The 17885-nt window shown below is 34.5% G+C and overlaps 1 non-coding gene across 1 annotated transcript in view; it reads left to right on the top strand.

Moving 5' to 3' along the window:
• Window positions 1–17856: 17856 nt before the first annotated feature.
• Window positions 17857–17885, top strand: part of TRNAQ-UUG — a 72-nt gene continuing 43 nt past the window's right edge. Inside the window, exon 1 of the tRNA in view lies at window positions 17857–17885. This exon is cut by the window's right edge and continues 43 nt beyond it. This is a non-coding gene — a tRNA (tRNA-Gln).

Below are 17885 nucleotides of genomic sequence, written 5' to 3'. Positions count from 1 at the left end.
TTTTTTTTTTTTTTTTAACATTTGAGAAATAAGAAACAATAAAAATCAAAACATGGCATGAATGACATCTTCTTCAATCTTTGTTTTGTTCTTCTGAATGTATATATATATATATATATAAAATTATATATTTTTAGATATAATTTAAGATTACCTATTTAATAAAACTCCGTCCAAACTTCTACTCATAAATTTAATTATTATTTGTATACAATTGTTAATATGTAAGAAAATACACGTTCAAAATGTTTATACTATTGGTAATACACTAGTCTCGGTTGTTTGACTAAAACAATGCAACCATTGTCCAAACTAAAGAATTTGATTCAAAGCTATCTCCTAATAGAGGGAGGCTCAATTAGATTTTGTTGTAAGATTCGACCCTATCAATTTGAATAGCGTTCTCCAAATATAAATATTGAACTCCAAAGTATTCACGAGCAAAGTAAGGTTGTTGAAACTATCTATAAAAGTGTTCTAAAGTGAGTCGTGGAGAAGATTTGCCTTAAAATCTAGTTTCAATTAAGGATGTCAATGATGAAGAAGTGCAAGCTGTTGGAAGGTTTTCCGTGGAAAATTTCAAAGGTGGTAGATATAGTTGAATTTACAAGTGTGTGGTGAATGGTCTTTTCAGTCCCATATAGGCTTTGACCCCAAGTTTTATATTATTGTGTTAGAAGCTATAAATGACAATAATATTCATTGGTCAGATATTGCAATTGTGAAGAAGTTCCGTCATATGCATTGGCCGCGATCCTATAAGCTCTTATCTTGTGAGGAATTCATCAAATTCCCTCCCCACAAGTAGCAGTATAACTATTAGATTGCTTTCTTTACTTACAATAAGTCCTCTCTCTATATGTGCTTGTGAGACATTACTCTCTTTTATCTATAAAAATGGCATAGCCATAGTGATATATAATAATCCTTATATAAGTATCTTTTCTTTTTCTCTCTTACCCACCTATATAGCCATAATGATATATAATAATCCTTATATAAGTATCTTTTCTTTTTCTCTCTTACCCACCTATATAGCCATAATGATATATAATAATCCTTATATAAGTATCTTTTCTTTTTCTCTCTTACCCACCTTATACATAACATGTTAAATTAACTCATACTTCAAAAAATAATTTCTCTCTTTTAGAGATGCAGGATATCGATCCCCGTACCTTTCACATGCTAAACGAGCGCTCTACCATTTGAGCTACATCCCCACAATTTTTGCATCACAAAACCCTAAATTTCCCGTCATCAATAATAGTGAAAATGAAGAAATATTGCTACCCAACATGTCATGAATAAGGAAAAATTGAAAAGAAATAATATATTTAATAATAGATAGTCTTATTTTTGGAGATACAGGGTATCGATCCCCATACCTCTCGCATGCAAAGTGTCACGGTCATACATCTTTGGCCGTGCGGTGTCGTGATCTTGACACGCTCACGACTAGCCTTGAGGGGAATCAAGCCCCATATATATTTTTCACCCCGGCTTTGTGGCTTCGTCGGACATTAGGCGAGGTTAGTCTTCACCCATTGAACATCGCTTGTGCGGAATCCAAGCTTGTTCGACAACGCACGCCGCCTAGGCGTGCATCTTCAATCGTCTGCGACACATCCGACTTGTCTCTACGCTAGGCCAACTCATTCGGCTCGACCTTGCCTCCGCTCGGGCCAAGGTCTCTCAATACAACATCGCATCTCATCTCGTCATCTCGATCCCCATCGATAGGGTCCATATGTCTTGACGGCATCCCAAGTCTCGGGATGTCATCGACCATCATAACTCGCTCGGTCATGCCATCGAAAATGGGCTCGCGTGTCGTTCATCTCATTGGGGCTTCCTGAACATCCATCCATCCGGGTTCTATCGTGGCATAGGCCCTCCCGTGCCCATGCCGAGTCATTTACGGATACTGTACCGGATAGCGGGTGTATGTAGCAACCTCCAACACGCAGGCTAGGGCACAATACCAGAACACCTGTGCCGTCCGATACTGTCCTTCAAAAACCCATTTCAAAGGAAGTCACTCGAGACACTCGTCTCGGCACGCTCGCCCACACTGTGACACACGTATGTGCTACAGGGTAGCTCACTTAGGCCACAGAGCCCAGGGGTGGTGGAGAGCTAACACCATGGTACCCCCTATAGTACATTTTGAGCCATTTTCATTCTACTAGGAGTAGACATGATTTTTGTGAGCTGTCATACGGTGTTGTGTATTGTCCATCCAATGTCCGATTGACACCAAACTTGGTGAGCATTCATATTTCATATGGACGGACTTAACTCCCGAACTGCATGCCCAAATTCCTTTCAAAACCTCGACTTTTGAGGTTAAGACCCGGGGCCCTACCCGGCCCTTCAACAAGCCTATCTTATCCTTCATGTCTATGCTGATGTTTCTGTTATGCTTGTGTCTCAACATGTCTTCAATGCCCACTTTGCGTGGTGGTGTGTTGGATGATGCATCGTCCTCCTCGATCGCATCATGGCATTCTTCTACGTTGGCCTGCATATGGCCGGATGGGCGTCTCTTGAGGGACGCCCCTTTGCTTGTCATGGCGTGAGGGTCACAACCTACTCTCTTCATAGTAAGGTTGTGACACGAAGCGAGCGCTCTACCTTCTGAGTTACATCCCCATGTTGTTTACATCATAAAACCCTAAATGAATCATCATCAATAAAAGTGAAAATAAAAAATATCAAAATATTAATAACAAATAGTTTGGTTGGGTGATGTGGGGCATCAATAATTTTGAAAATGAAAAAATATAATAACAAATTAAATACTTTCTTTTGGAGATGCGGGTTATCAATCCCCGTACAACTTGCATGCAAAGCGAGCGCTCTACCATCTAAGCTGCATCTCCACAATTTTTAAGTCACAAAATCCTAAACGTCTACCATATTGCTACTCATTATGTTATAAATAAGGAAATATTGAATAGAAATAAAATAGTAATAACGAATAGTTTCTTTTGGAGATGTGAGGTATCGATCCCCGTATCTCTCGCATGCTACATTCCCACAATTTTACATCAAAAAACTCTAAACTTCCCGTCATCAATGATATTGAAAATGAAAAACTATCCCCGCTCATTATAATCGTTTCCCTTGTTGATGCATGGTATCGATCCCAATACTTCTCACATGGGATGCAAACGCTCTACCATCTAAGATATATCCTTAAGATTCTTACGTCACAAAATTCTAAACATCTTGTCATCAATAATAGTGAAAATAAAAAAATAACGCTATTCATTATGTCATAAATAAGGAAAAATTGAATAGAAATAAAATAGTAATAACGAATAATTTCTTTTGAAGATATGGGGTATCGATTCGATCCTCGTACCTCTCGCATGCCAAGCAAGCAATCTACCATCTAAGCTACATTCCCACAATACTTATATCATATCAGAAAACCCTAAATGTCCCGTCATCAATTCTAGTGAAAATGAAAAAATATCTCCGCTAATTATGTCATAAATAAGAAAATGTTGAATAGAAGTAAAATATTAATAACAAATAGTTTCTTTTGGAGATGCGGGATATCCCCTTTATCCCCTTACCTCTCGCATGCTAAATGAGCTCTACCATCTAAGCTACATCCCCACAATTGTTGCATCATAAAACCCTAAATTTTCCATCATTAATAATAGTGAAAATGAATAAAATCAAGAAATGTAGGGTATCAATCCCCATACCTCTCACATGCAAAGCGAGTGCTCTACCATCTAAGCTATATCCCCACAATTCTTATGTCACAAAGTTATAAACCTCTCGTCATCAGTAATAGTGAAAATGAAAAACTATCCCGGCTCATTATGTCCTAAATAAGAAAAAATTGAAAAGAAATAATATATTTAGTATAATCGATTCAATCGGTGATGCAAGGTATTGATCCCCATACTTTCCACATGGGAAATGAACGCTCTACCATTTGAACTACATCCCTACGATTCTCACATCAAAAAACTCTAAACGTTCCTTCGTCAATCATTGTGAAAATGAAAAAGTATCTCTGCATATTATGACATAAATAAGGAAATATTGAATAGAAATAAAATATTAATAATAAATAGTTTCTTTTGGAGATGCGAGGTATCGATCCTTGTACCTCTCGTATGCTAAGCCGTACCTCTAGCATGCTAAGCAAAGCTACATCCCCACAATTCCTGTATCACAAAACCCTAAATTTTTCAACATCAATAATAGTGAAAATGAAGAAATATCTCTACTCAACCTGTCATGAATAAAGAACAATTGAAAAGAAATATTTTTCAATAATATATTTAATAATAGATAGTTTTATTTTGGAGATGCGTGGTATCTATCCCCGTACCTCTCGCATGCAAAGCAACCGGTCTACCACTTGAGCTACATCCCCACGATTCTTATGTCACAAATTTCTAAACGTCTCGTCATCAATTATAGTGACATGAAAAACTATCCTGCTCATTATGTCGTAAATAAGAAAAAATTGAAAAGAAATAATATATTTAGTGATCGATTCATTTGGAGATGCAAGGTATCGATCTTCGTACTTTCAACATCAGAAGTGAGCGCTCTACTATCTGAACTACATCCCCACGATTCTTACATCAGAAAACCCTAAACCTCCCGTCATCAATAATTGTAAAAATTAAAAAAATATCTACGCTCATTATTTCATAAATAAGGAAAGATGGAATAATATATTTAGTGATAATGAAAAAATATCTCCGCTCATTGTTTCCTAAGTTTAGTGATCGATTCATTTGGAGATGCAAGGTATCGATCTTCGTACTTTCCACATCGGAAGCGAGCGCTCTACCATCTGAGCTACATCCCCACGATTCTTACATTAAAAAATCCTAAACCTCCCGTCATCAGTAATTGTGAAAATGAAAAATATCTCCGCTCATTATTTCATAAATAAGGAAAGATGTAATAGAAATAAAATATTAATAACATAGTTTACATATGTGTCACTTGTGTTATTTTAATGTATTTATTTACTTGGTAAATGTCTTTCATACTACAATCTCTTGAAGGGGCATTTTGAGAATCGAACTTTCATACCACTAGACCAAATGCCCTTGTTATACCACTTGAAACGTATGTATGAAGCCTTAGGCCCAGGTATTAAGGTCGTATTTTGTCGTATTGCATGAAACACGTGAAGTCCTCGGATGTAGAATTTGTCTTGGAGAATAAAGCCTTGGGATGGGATGTTAAGAAAGACTATGAGTATTAAGAGCATGATGGTAAGTATAAAATGTCGAATATGAAGTTAGGTTAATTTCGAATATGAAGTCGTTTTCTTGAACACTCGATATTTTTAGCTTCTACTCAAATATATTTTTCTCTTAGTAGTTGGAGGGCTATAAAACGAAAAGTTGAATTGTAATCAATTTTGGTTGGTTTAATTTGCTTCTAAACTTTGGTTAGGCAAGGATGCATTTTGAGAATCGAACTTGAGACCTCTCACCCCAAATCAAGAATCATACCACTAGACCAAATGCCCTTATTATGGGCTATATATTAAGTTGTTTATGGAATGTATCATCATTATTTCATTTATTTTCTTTGTTAATGAAATCCATGAGCAATTATTATTAGATAGTTCCATTTGAGACATATCATCACTAGGTTGATGCTGAATTGCTTTCTGTGAGGCTATCTTTTAAGAAATGAACATAGGGGCATTCCGAGAATTCAACTCCGAACCTCTCGCACCCTAAGCGAGAATCATACCACTAGACCAAATGTCCTTTCTAAAAAAAATGCAACAATTTTAACTCCTACTCAATATATTTTTTTCTCTCAACTTTGAAATCTATTTTCTTGAGTGGTTGTTGGACTATAAAACAAAAAGTTGATGGTCTAGTATTTTACTTGTAAGTAAGGCATGTAATATTGAATTGTTCCAATATACAAGTGTTATCAAATAAACTACAACCCAACAGATGAACCAAACTAATCAGTTTGGTTGGGTTGGATTTATTCAGCTCAGTTCATCAATTTGTTTGATTTAATTCTTCTATTTTGCGTCGTATGACAAGAAAATGAAGTTGTCTTGAATGTACCATAGTTTGATTTATGACAAACTCATATGAAATATAATTGCATTAATAGTACTAAGAGTTGGAGTCTATAAACATTTCATGAACTTAAGTGCAACTCATGCTTCATTAAAGACGAGATAAACTTTAGTTAAGTAACTAGAACTTTAAATTACTTCGTGTGGAGCTTCAATTACTCTATGTTAGCTACTATCTTTAGGATTTACTAATTGGACACGAGTTCTTGGATTTAGGGGATTGTTTTATGTAATTTTCAACTACAACTTATGTTTTCAAATTTTTAGGTCATAATTTAGGTAGTGGTTGTATATTATGGATGAACACTAGAGTTTCTATCCGGTTCACCACAACTACTCTATTTTTTGTTTAAAGGCTATAATTGTCATCTATGTTGTATGGCAATAAAATTTGTTTAGATGAAATTTTAGTTAAAGTTGCATATTTTACTTCTTGCAAAAATTTGTTTCTTAGCATAATATGAATTTAGTTGCAGCGTTATTAGGAATAAGATGGAGAAAGAAATTTTCTTTAAAAAAATAAACAGACCCAAGTTCATCTTTGTTGTTGTCTAATTGTGATTTTGCAAAAAGCTTAACTAATATGAAATATCAAGGTAAATCAAGAATATATCCTACACGTCATTCAAGATGACAATAAAATGGAGTTAAATTGAATGCAGTTTTAGTTTCATGTTTAGTAGGTTTAAGATGAAGCATAATTGTATTAATGATATTAAAGAGAAATAAGTGTTTTATTAGAAGAGACCAACTTCATTTAAGGTACTAGGAGTTTAAACTACTTCCATTGTAATTTCAATCACTCCACGATGATTACAAATTTAGGTTGGCTAATTGGACATCAATTATCAACTTTAGGTTATAATTTAGGTAGTAGCCATTATAATATTAATGAGCATAAGAGTTACAATTCTTCCATGGACCATATGTGTTATAGTTAAATGAATATATATATATATTATGTATGTCGAGGTTTGGGTAAAGCACAACGTAGTAAGGAACACCATTGTCAACTCTAGAGCCACCCACAACTCATGATGGAGACTGATGCAAAATATTTTAACATCCTTTGACATCAAGATACAGGAAAGATGAACGCCGTCAAATTGGAAGCTTTACCTGTCTTAAGAGTCACAATGAGAACTCTAATCAAGCTGGAGCCTTGGACTAGGCAAATTGTTTAGTGATAGTTGAAATGGATGACTTCGACATCGTGTCAAGAATGAACGTCCTGCTGAAACACAAAGTCAATTACATGCCCCTAGCAAAATGTCTAGTGGTAATGGAGTCTAACCCGATGATCATTTAGAAAAACATCCATCAACCAAGAGGGCTGAAAATGATGTCGATACTATAGTTGAGAAAGAATCATAGCCATGATGAATCTACGCTTGCTGCTATTGTTGTAATTGAAAAGAGGAGCTCGAGTGAGCCAACCTCAATAGAAACCTTGTTGCCACTACATGAACACCACGACGCAAAACAAGGTCAGATAATGGATTTATCCCCACCAGGAGAGACAAAAACAAGGTTAGATACTGAAGAAGGGAGACAGAAACAAACCACTGAAGCAACACATGTTCACACAGAAATATCATCTAGACGGATGAAAAGAAGGGTCAATCGGAAGCGTCAACCACAATAATTTCAAGAAAAATAAAGAGTTCATATAAGTTAAGTTCAAATAAATTTCGAGTCCAAAGCAACAAGAACCAAAGACTGGTGTGAAAATACTATGGACTAGTTAAAATTATCCATAAGATTACGAAGACATCATATAGAATCTAATTGATCTTATGGATGCGGACTAATCTTGTTGTCCACGTTAGTAACTTGAAACGTTATTATTTCGACCAAGAAGACATCAAGCAGAAGCAGGTGGTATGACGTCATACAAATAAGAAAAAGTTTCAAGCAAAGAAAGTAGGAAAGACACGAACAGAGAAGACATGAATACTCAACAAACCGAGAAGTGATTTTCAACAGCACCTAGTAGGTTGGCAGAGACTCCTCATTATGAGATCAGCTGGAAGCGCATTGAGAGACCTAAAGTCAGCCTCATCCAATAAATTGTGTGGGGGCAGATGTCCCAGTCATGATTGCCTAAGGCGTGTTGCCTGTGGTTGCATGTTGCATGTCTCAACAATTCTTGTAAACAATTTGTTGTCCAAGGCGGTTATTTGGGCAATGTTATTGTTTACCGATTATTTGGGCGACATGCCTTGAGCAATCATGACCGTCACAATTGGCTAAGACATTTGTTGTCCATATGTTATTATTGTCCAAGAGACTCCTCATTATGAGGTCATGATTGGCTAAGACATTTAAAGAAGTTTTACCTAGGGCAACTTCTATCACAATCCTCTTCTTGCTCTCTGAAACTTCTTTAAATGTTATTGTTCACTGGTTATTTGGGCGCATCTTCCTTAAAAGGATTGTGACGACAGATGACCTAGGTAAAACTTCTATTGGGAGATTAGTGCAATAGAGAATCTGTGTCCCTTTCCTGAAACCTTCAGCGGACAACATAACAAAGAGTTCCTAGAAAAAATATCATAGAATAATTTGTGTAATGCCTTTGATGTTAGTCTCAAGGCTTTATCTTATCTCCCAAGAATATGGTTCATTCTCTATTCACATAGAAATTCTGCAATAGAAAATGGTACCCTCGTCTTCTTTTACAAAACTTTCTCAAGTCCTCATGCAATGATTTGAAAGTGGTACCCTCATCTTCTTTTATAAGACTACCACGGCCTTCATGGAATGATTATGCTACCTCAGCCTTCTTTAAATGTTATTGTTCACTGTTTATGGTCCAAGTCCTGAAAAAGTAAGTCTTTATGTCAAGAAAGGAGAGGAATCCTCGTAGTTTCCAAGATTTGAAGAGAATCATACATACATTCCTTTGTTTGTTTATTCTCCTTGTTTCCTCTCTTTAATTAACATGTTATAAAGACACTGGTAAATTATAATTAAATATAGCTTCCTTAACTTCCTTTTTTTTTTCTTTCCAAATATCCATCTGAATTACTTCTTGGTTCAAGGTTTAAAAAACCTATTTCAAATCTATTATATTGCATGCTTCAATTTGATATAATTGTTGGGGGCATTTTGAGAATCAAACTCGAGACTTCTCGCACCCGAAACGAGAATCATACCACTAGACCAAATGCCTTGTAGTGGATCTATCATTTTTAGTTGCTGGTCCATATCTTTTATGCCCCTCAATATTTGAAATTTATCCACATGTTTTTGTTTCAATTCTAGAAATAGAAATGATATCCATAGAAATACATAATTTTACAATGCAAATAAGAAATACTCGTGATCAAGTTTTAGATAAAAGTAGCAAACATGTTATAGATATAAAAATAAATTCAAGTTCTTTCTCTGGCCTAATTATCAACTGGAAGATTTTGCTGATATGAATTGTTATTGGTTTGCTACCAATAATAACAGTCATTTTAGTATGCTAAGATTTTAGTATGCTAAGGATCCATATGTGTCCATGAAAATTAGTTAATGCTATATTTTTCTTATATTGGCCATAATATCTCTCAACCAAATGCATTAGTTGAAAATGTATTTAATATTTTTCTTTTGTCCTTTTCTTTTTTGGAATGGTGTTATGTCTCCGTTCCATTTGAAAATTGATATTTTGTTTGGTAATTTTAAACTCATTATTTTTGTTTGTTCATTCCACCTAATTTGTAAAAAAAAAAAAAAAAAAAATCATACCACTAGACCAAATACCCTTATAGTGGATCTATTATTTTTAGTTGCTCGTGTGTGTATATGTTTTCGACACCTCAATATATGAAATTTATCCACATCTTTTTCTGCTTTAGAACCTACTATTATTGTCATTTTAACTTCACATAGTCTATCACACAGTTGAAGCAGCATTGCCACCAGAGCCCATTCATTGATAACTATTTTTTATTTTTATTTTTTTCAAAATTATGTGTTTTATCCTTTTATTAAAAAAAAAAAGAAAAGAAAAGAAAACATTTTAATTTTAAGCAAAATTTCACACCAAATTAAGTTTTTGAAAAATATTTTTATTTATTTATTTTTTTCTTTATTTTAGTTTTCCAAACATAGATTGATCTAGAGTGGCTAGTTTTCAAAACTACTTATTTGCTACAATTGAACAATATTTATATTGTAAAATGGGATTAACTTCCTTTAAGTTTATGTAGTTTCTTTTTATTACTATGTTTACTTCTATCTCATGTTACTCCATTTGTATTTACTTTGTTTTATACAAAAGTTCACCGTAATTAATAAATCCATGTGCTTAATACATTCCCTACAAAAATAAACTTGTTTGTATGAGGATAAATTACAATGAATACTGAGAAAAGAAATCCCAAAAAATAAGTAGAAGGTTGAGAATTTCACTCAACCACAATTCTACCACAAGAATGGCATGAAACTTGCATAGATGATGCTAGAATTTTGAAGGGGAACTTCTTTTTTGGAGATTTAAAGGGATCGAGATTAAATCATGGCCACTAACTTCTTTTGTTGGAAGACTATAAATACCCAAAAATTATTATGTAAAAGCATATTTGTGATCAATGAAATTGATATCTCAAGTTGAGACGATCCCTCTTATAGAAATCTGAGCATATCTTTGTCATTTCTAAGTTTCATGCAATTCTTGTGGTAGATTGCATCTCAGTCATTCAATCAAGCCTGGATCAAGTTCGATCGTGAAGTGACTTAATTTAGAAAAAGGTTCCAAATCTTGTTTCTCAATCTTCTTGGATCTCATCATCTAATTCTGGCTTTATCTCTTGGTTGATCCAAATTTTATATAAGAAGGTGTTAATTTCTTTAATACAAGGGTTCTTGCTTCTACAAAAGCTTGGCTCGTTGGGCTGAAGATTACGGTTGGGCTATCATCCTTCAACGGGATCTTCTATCCCCATGACTTGCTTTGATGCAGTCGTTCTTCTAACGCCGATGACACGTCCAGTTGTCGAGATTGGTAATGTGAGTTCGTAACCCATCCATTGAGGTTCTTGGAATGATTCTATAGCTTATCATTACCATGTTGGGAGTTGGATCATGGGTCTTGGGCGAAGGAATCCTTGATTTACCACCCTTCGAGTTGAAGGAAGTGTCATAAGGCTAATTTTTTTTATTTTTTTTTTCAATTTTATTTGATTTTATTTCAATTTTGTCAAACTCACTCAGGTGCTCATCTCAATCATTTCAGCCTTGTTGGCGTTCAATAAGAGAGACCTTGGAAATAACCTGTAACTATTCAACTCGATTATCACATTAACAATTTGAATCAAATAAAGTGACATTAACCATTTGAATCACCTCAACCCCACTCGTTGAACTTGACCAAATGTCTATAACATAACACTAACAAAGGTACAAAGTTCATAAAAGTCTTTTTAATCTAAGATACTATTGAACTTGACCATTAAAGTGCCCCTCAAAATGAGGTAAAGTTTAAATATAATTGGTGACAAAAAGATGAAACTATAAAATAAAAAGAAATAAGAAAATAATATTCAATTTCAGAGAATCAAACCAGAATCTCCTAGGTGAAAGCCAAATATCAAAACCATTGGACAACAATGAATTTTTGGTGTAGTTGTCCTAAAGTCTTTTGTCTAATCTCTTAAGAGTTTTACTATGATGTTTTGAGTAATGTCTAACTCTTCGACAAGTCCTTTCATGTGTGTGATAGAGTTCTCAGAGTTACCGCGACGTTTCGAGCGGTTCGATCGTGTGGCTTTTTCTTCAAAAGGGTCAACATCAAACGTCAGGTCTTTGATTGGCAACCCATCTAGAGGAGTGTCGATTGCATCGATTCCATCAATAGTCTTCCTATGAGTTTATGGTGCATGACCCATTTTTTATATCATTCACCTTCGAGCGCCACCATAGTTTTGCATCGTCCATGAGATGCATTGCAACCAACATAACTCTTAGGTCCTATGAGCAAGTTCCAGTAACCTTCAAGTATTGTTCTACGTAAAAAATAAAGCTTTTTAATTCCTTAGCATCTCGGTTTCCATTTAAGGGGTTGTGTTCTTGGATTTTAAGTTTGTTAAGCCCACATGAACTTGGCTTGAGATGTGGTTCTCTACAACCCAACTTGTCAAACTCACTCGGGTGCTCATCTCAACCATGATGTCGTTCAACAAGAGAGACCTCGAAAATGATTGGATTATCGCATTAACCATTTGAATCACCTTCTCATCTCAACCATGACGTCATTTAACAAGAGAGACCTCGAAAACGACTAGATTATCGCATTAACCATTTGAATCACCTTCTCATCTCAACCATGACGTCGTTCAACAAGAGGGACCTCGAAAACGACTGGATTATCGCATTAACCATTTGAATCACCTGCTCATCTCAACCATGACGTTGTTCAACAAGAGAGACCTCGAAAATGACTGAATTGTCGCATTAACCATTTGAAATTGAACAAAGTATCTATAACATAACTCTAACAAAGGTGCGGAATTACATAAAAGATTTTTTAATCCAAGATAGAAACTGTAAATTAAAATGAAATAAGAAAATAATATTCCATTGCCGAGAATCGAACCCGAGTCTCCTGGGTGAAAGCCAGATATCCTGATCGCTGGACGACAATGGATTTTTGGTGTGGAGGTGCTGAAGTCTTTTGTCAGATCGCTGAAGAGTTTTAGCATGATCTTTTGCTTAATGTCTAACTCTTCGACAAGTCCTTCCATGTGTGTGTTAGAGTTCTCAGAGCTACCGCGACGATTCCAGCTGTTCGATTGTGTGGCTCTTTCTTCAGAAGAGTCAATATCAAATGTTAGGTCTTTGATTGACAACCCATTCAGGGGAGCGTCGATTGCATCGATTCCATCAACGATCTTCCCATGAGTTTATGGTGCATGACCCATTTTTTATACCATTCACCTTCGAGCACTACCATAGTTTTGCATCGTCCATGAGATGCATTGCGGCTAACGTAACTCTCAGGTCGTATGAGAAAGTTCCTATAGCCCTCAACTCTCAGGTCGTATGATAGAGTTCTTAGAGCTACCATGACATTTCGAGGTGTTCGATCGTGTGGCTTTTTCTTCAAAAGAGTCAACATCAAACGTTAGGTCTTTAATTGGCAACCCATCAAGGGGAGCGTCGATTGCATTGATTCCATCAACGGTCTTCCCATGAGTTTATGGTGCATGACCCATTTTTTATATCATCCACCTTCGAGCGCCACTGTCCATGAGATGCATTGTGGCCAACGTAACTCTTAGGTCCTATGAGCAAGTTCCTGTAACCTTCAAGTATTGTTCTACGTCAAAAATAAAGTTTTTTAATTCCTTGCATCCCGATTCCCATTTAAGGGTTTGTGTTTTTGGATTTTCAGTTTGTTAAGCCCAACATGAGCTTGGCTTGGGGTGTGGTTCTCTACGACCCTCCTTGTCAAACTCACTCTGGTGCTCATCTTAGTCATCTCAGCCATGATGGCGTTCAACAAAAGAGACCTTGAAAATGATCGGATTATCACATTAACCATTTGAATGACCTCAATGTCACTTGTTGAAATTGAACCAAATATCTATGACATAACACTATTAAAGGTTAAAAGTTCATAAAAGTCTTTTTAATCTAAGATACTATTGAACTTGATCATTATAGTGCCTCTCAAACCAAGTTCATAAAAGTCTTTTGAATTTAAGATACTATTAAACTCATCCATTAGAGTTCTTCTCAAACCTAGGTAAAGTTTAAATATAATTGGTGACAAAAGATGAAACTATAAAATAAAAGAAATAAGAAAATAAAATTTCATTGTCGAGAATCAAACTCGGGTCACCCAATGAAAGCCAGATCTTCTGTGTAATGTCTAACTCTTCGACACGTTTTTTTATGTGTGTGATAGAGTTCTAGCTACCGCCACGTTTCTTGTTGTTCGATCCTGTGGCTCTTTCTTCAAAAGAGTCAACATCAAACATTAGGTCTTTGATTGGAAACACATCCAGAGGAGTGTCGATTGCTTCAATTCCATCAATGGTCTTCCCATGATTTTTTGGTGCATGACCAGTTTTTTATACAATTAACCTTCAAGCGTCACCATAGTTTTGCATCATCCATGAGATGCATTGTGGGCCAACGTAACTCTTAGGTCCTCTGAGCAAGTTCCTATAGTCTTAAACTATAATATCAAAACATATTAACGTATTTGATATGTTAAATATTAAAATAATTGATGTGTATCATAAACATTAAATAAAAAAATATATTTGAAAATTAAATGAGATTCATATTAATAAAACATATATTATGATATTCTACGACATTTTAATATTATTTAAATAAGATATTATATCTTAATGTATTAGGTATTCAAATATATAATTTGACAAAATTTATCACAAGTTCACCGTAAATAGAACCCTGAGGTTAAGTAAAAAAGCATCAAACCCTAAATACCAACATTTTAGGTGATATTTTGTCGAGGAAGCTGATAAGGTCTTCAAAGAGCATATGGTCATGTTTGACATTTTAGGTTAACAACATGGTGAAAAGAAACCAGAAATTCTGATTCCCGTAATTAACTACAAACCTTTAAATAAGGTTTTAGAATAAATAAGATATCCAATCCAAAACAAAAATGATTTGATAAAAAGAATTTAGAGTCAAATGTTTTTATAAAATTCGACATGAAATTGGGATTTCAGAAAATTCTAATTTCCTAAAAGGAAAAATATAAAATAGCATTTATGTCCAATTTAGAAAATATGAGAGGAACTTCATGCCATTTAGGCTAAAAAACGCTCCATCCAAATTTCAGAAGATTATGAGTGATATTTTCAATCCTTTCAAAAAATTTCGATAGTTGATGATGTGTTGCTATTTTCTAAAACCATTAAGATCCACACTTTAAACATCTACATACATTCATTAACGTAATCAAAAGAAATCAGCTTGTTGTGTACATTCATTAATAGCTGTGTCCGTTTTCTTCGATTTTAAATTTATTTGAGTCTTGATTTGTAAGGGATATCTCTACAACCCAAAAAAATCAAATCAGTAGTCAAATAAACTCTCTACTTAAGTCTTATTGACCCAAGGACAGATCTCATAATGAAACGTGACGCATCAAATATCGCATATGGAGGTATCTAAAATTGTCAAAGAGGACAGAGAACAAATTATCATATTTCATTCAAAAGCCTCAATAATACCATACAAATTACAAAATAGTAAAAAAAATATATATATATATATATATTCTTTCCATTGTACTATGTGTACAAAATTTTTTAAAGAAAATTTAATTAACAAAACTATTAAAATCTATTCCAGAGTCAAATTTAGTTTTAGAAAAAGAAGGGAATAATCTTGGTTTCAAACAAAAAATAATTTTGCTAGATAGAAGTAAATTTTGTTGTGGTTTGATTTTAAAATTCTACCTATAAAAGAAGTTGAAAACACCTTGGGAGATTACCTATGGGAGAGTTTCTAACAAAGTCTCTCTTCTCTCCTCTGTCTTCTCAAACTCATACTAATCCAACCAATCATTTGTATGGACTCAAAAGTTCAATTACCTATAAAAAAAAGTTGAAAACACCTTGTGAAAGTCGGTAAGGATACTACGACCTCTAGCTTTGCAAAATTCAGCGTTGTTGGCGCTTATCAAAATCGCTGCCAAAATAAAGTTTAACAAGTGGTTCTATGGTGTAGTGGTTAGTACTTTCGACTTTGAATCTAACGACCTATGTTTAATTCCCGATAGGTAATCCACCAATTTATACAAAATTGGTCCATAGCCGATTCGATACGGTCACTTTTGGACTGATAATCTGTAGAAGGGGTCACTAAGGTTGAGATCATACAAAATGGGTCCATAACTCAATGTTAGAACATTTGATTGCTGATCAAGAGGTCATCAATTCGAACATAGTTGGGCCCTTCTATCTTGGATAGAAATTTGTTACACTTTTTGGACCGACACTATGTCTAAGGGGTCACTAAGGTTAAAATCCTACAAAATGGATCCATGGCTCAGTGGTAGAGAATTTGACCGGTCACCCGTTTGAACTTGGTTGGGCACTTTTATTTTAGACGGACACTTTTTTCACTTTTGGACTGACACTCTATAGAAGGGGTCACTAAGGTTGAAATCATGCAAAATGGGTAAAGCCGACCACCAAGTGTCTAAAGGAAAAGAACCATGTACTTAGAACCTAAGGGCCACTGTTCTTGGACAAGAATCAAGAAATCATTCAGAAAAGAGTGTGATATCCAAGCACCCACTATGAACATGGTCAAAAACTTACAATTAGGCTACTCCACCCACTATGAACATGGTCAAAAACTAAGATTGTCCTAGACAAACAACACCAACTATTTTTGATATTTTGAATATAATGTAAATGTAAATATATGTGTTCATTATATTTTATTTCTTTTTTTATTTCGAGAAAACATTCTACTTTGTTTTCAACCTCTCTTAACTTGCAATCGGTGCTTCGAGAACCCACCGAAAATGGGTCATGACTCTCTTTTTGTTTTCACTTACTCGTCCTAAATCTATAAAATGTCTCCTATTTTTATTCCTAAGTTTGCCAGCGACATTGTTTGTTGTCGAGCTTGATAATGTGAGTTTGTAACCCATCCGTTAGGGTTCTTGGAATGATTCTCTAGATTATCCCTTCCATGTTAGGAGTTGGGCTATGGGTCTTGGGTGAAGGAACCGTTGGTTTATCGCCCCTAAGAGTTAAGTTGAGGCTAGTTTCATATAGTATTATTGTCTTTGAGATTACAATTCTTTTCTATTTTATCTAAAGTTTTTAGATATGGTTCATTTCCAAATGCATGCTAACACCCTTATTGTTGAATAAATGACTATTATGATTATAAGTCAACTGAGTTAATGGAAATAAATTTTGAAGATGAAATTAAAGTATTAATTTTGATGTCATCTTTGAGTTTTGGGATATTGTTATTAATGAGATTCAATCTAATGCCATTAGAAAAAGAATGGTCAACATAAGATATTTGAAACAAATAAATATTTTGTCCTCTGTGATATATCAAATCACTCATTTGAAATTCCTTAATAATAAACCTGAAGTCTTACATCTTTTATAGAGAAAAGTTCCTTAAATAGAAGTCTTATTAGATACTTCTAAGCATTTAGAGATCAACTAGACACAAAGATAAATATTCTAAAAAAAATTAGGGGTTAAACTTTTAGTTAACGTAATTTAAGAAACTTATGATTTTTATGTTATCAAGAGTTTAATTGAGCTAGGTCGATTCAATCTAGTGGACCTAAGAATTGAACCGAACCAAACCAACCAGTTAGTAACATGGTTTAGTGAAAGCATTTTCACGCAAAGTAGAAGTAATAATGGAGGGTTTGAAATAATATAGTTTTCACCCCTTGTTTCTCGAGTGAATATTAAAATAATATAGTTTTCATGTTAAGTTTTGCACGGAAGAAAGAAAGACTGGGATGTCAAGTATTATTTCAATTTGTTTGTAATATACAACAATATATAAATTAACTATAAGAAATATATAAAATTACATGTTCTCTAAGAGCTTCAATCAACACTGGAGGGTTACTTCTGCAACCACTCTAAAGGTGCTCAAGATCACAACGAGTTAGATAAAACAGCTCTAGAATTTTGAATCCAATAACTGGAGTTTTACTTGTGATAGGATCTCTCTTCTTGTGGAATCTGCATAAAATAGGAAAAACCATTCCAAAAAAAATTTTTACAAGGGGTTCTATGGTGTAGTGGTTAGCACTTTG

This window comes from Cucurbita moschata, unplaced genomic scaffold (assembly GCF_002738365.1).
Source record: "Cucurbita moschata cultivar Rifu unplaced genomic scaffold, Cmos_1.0 Cmo_Scf00102, whole genome shotgun sequence".
NCBI lineage: Eukaryota > Viridiplantae > Streptophyta > Magnoliopsida > Cucurbitales > Cucurbitaceae > Cucurbita > Cucurbita moschata.
Note: the sequence above shows the minus strand (reverse complement) of the source record. Positions and strands in the feature narration are given on the sequence as shown.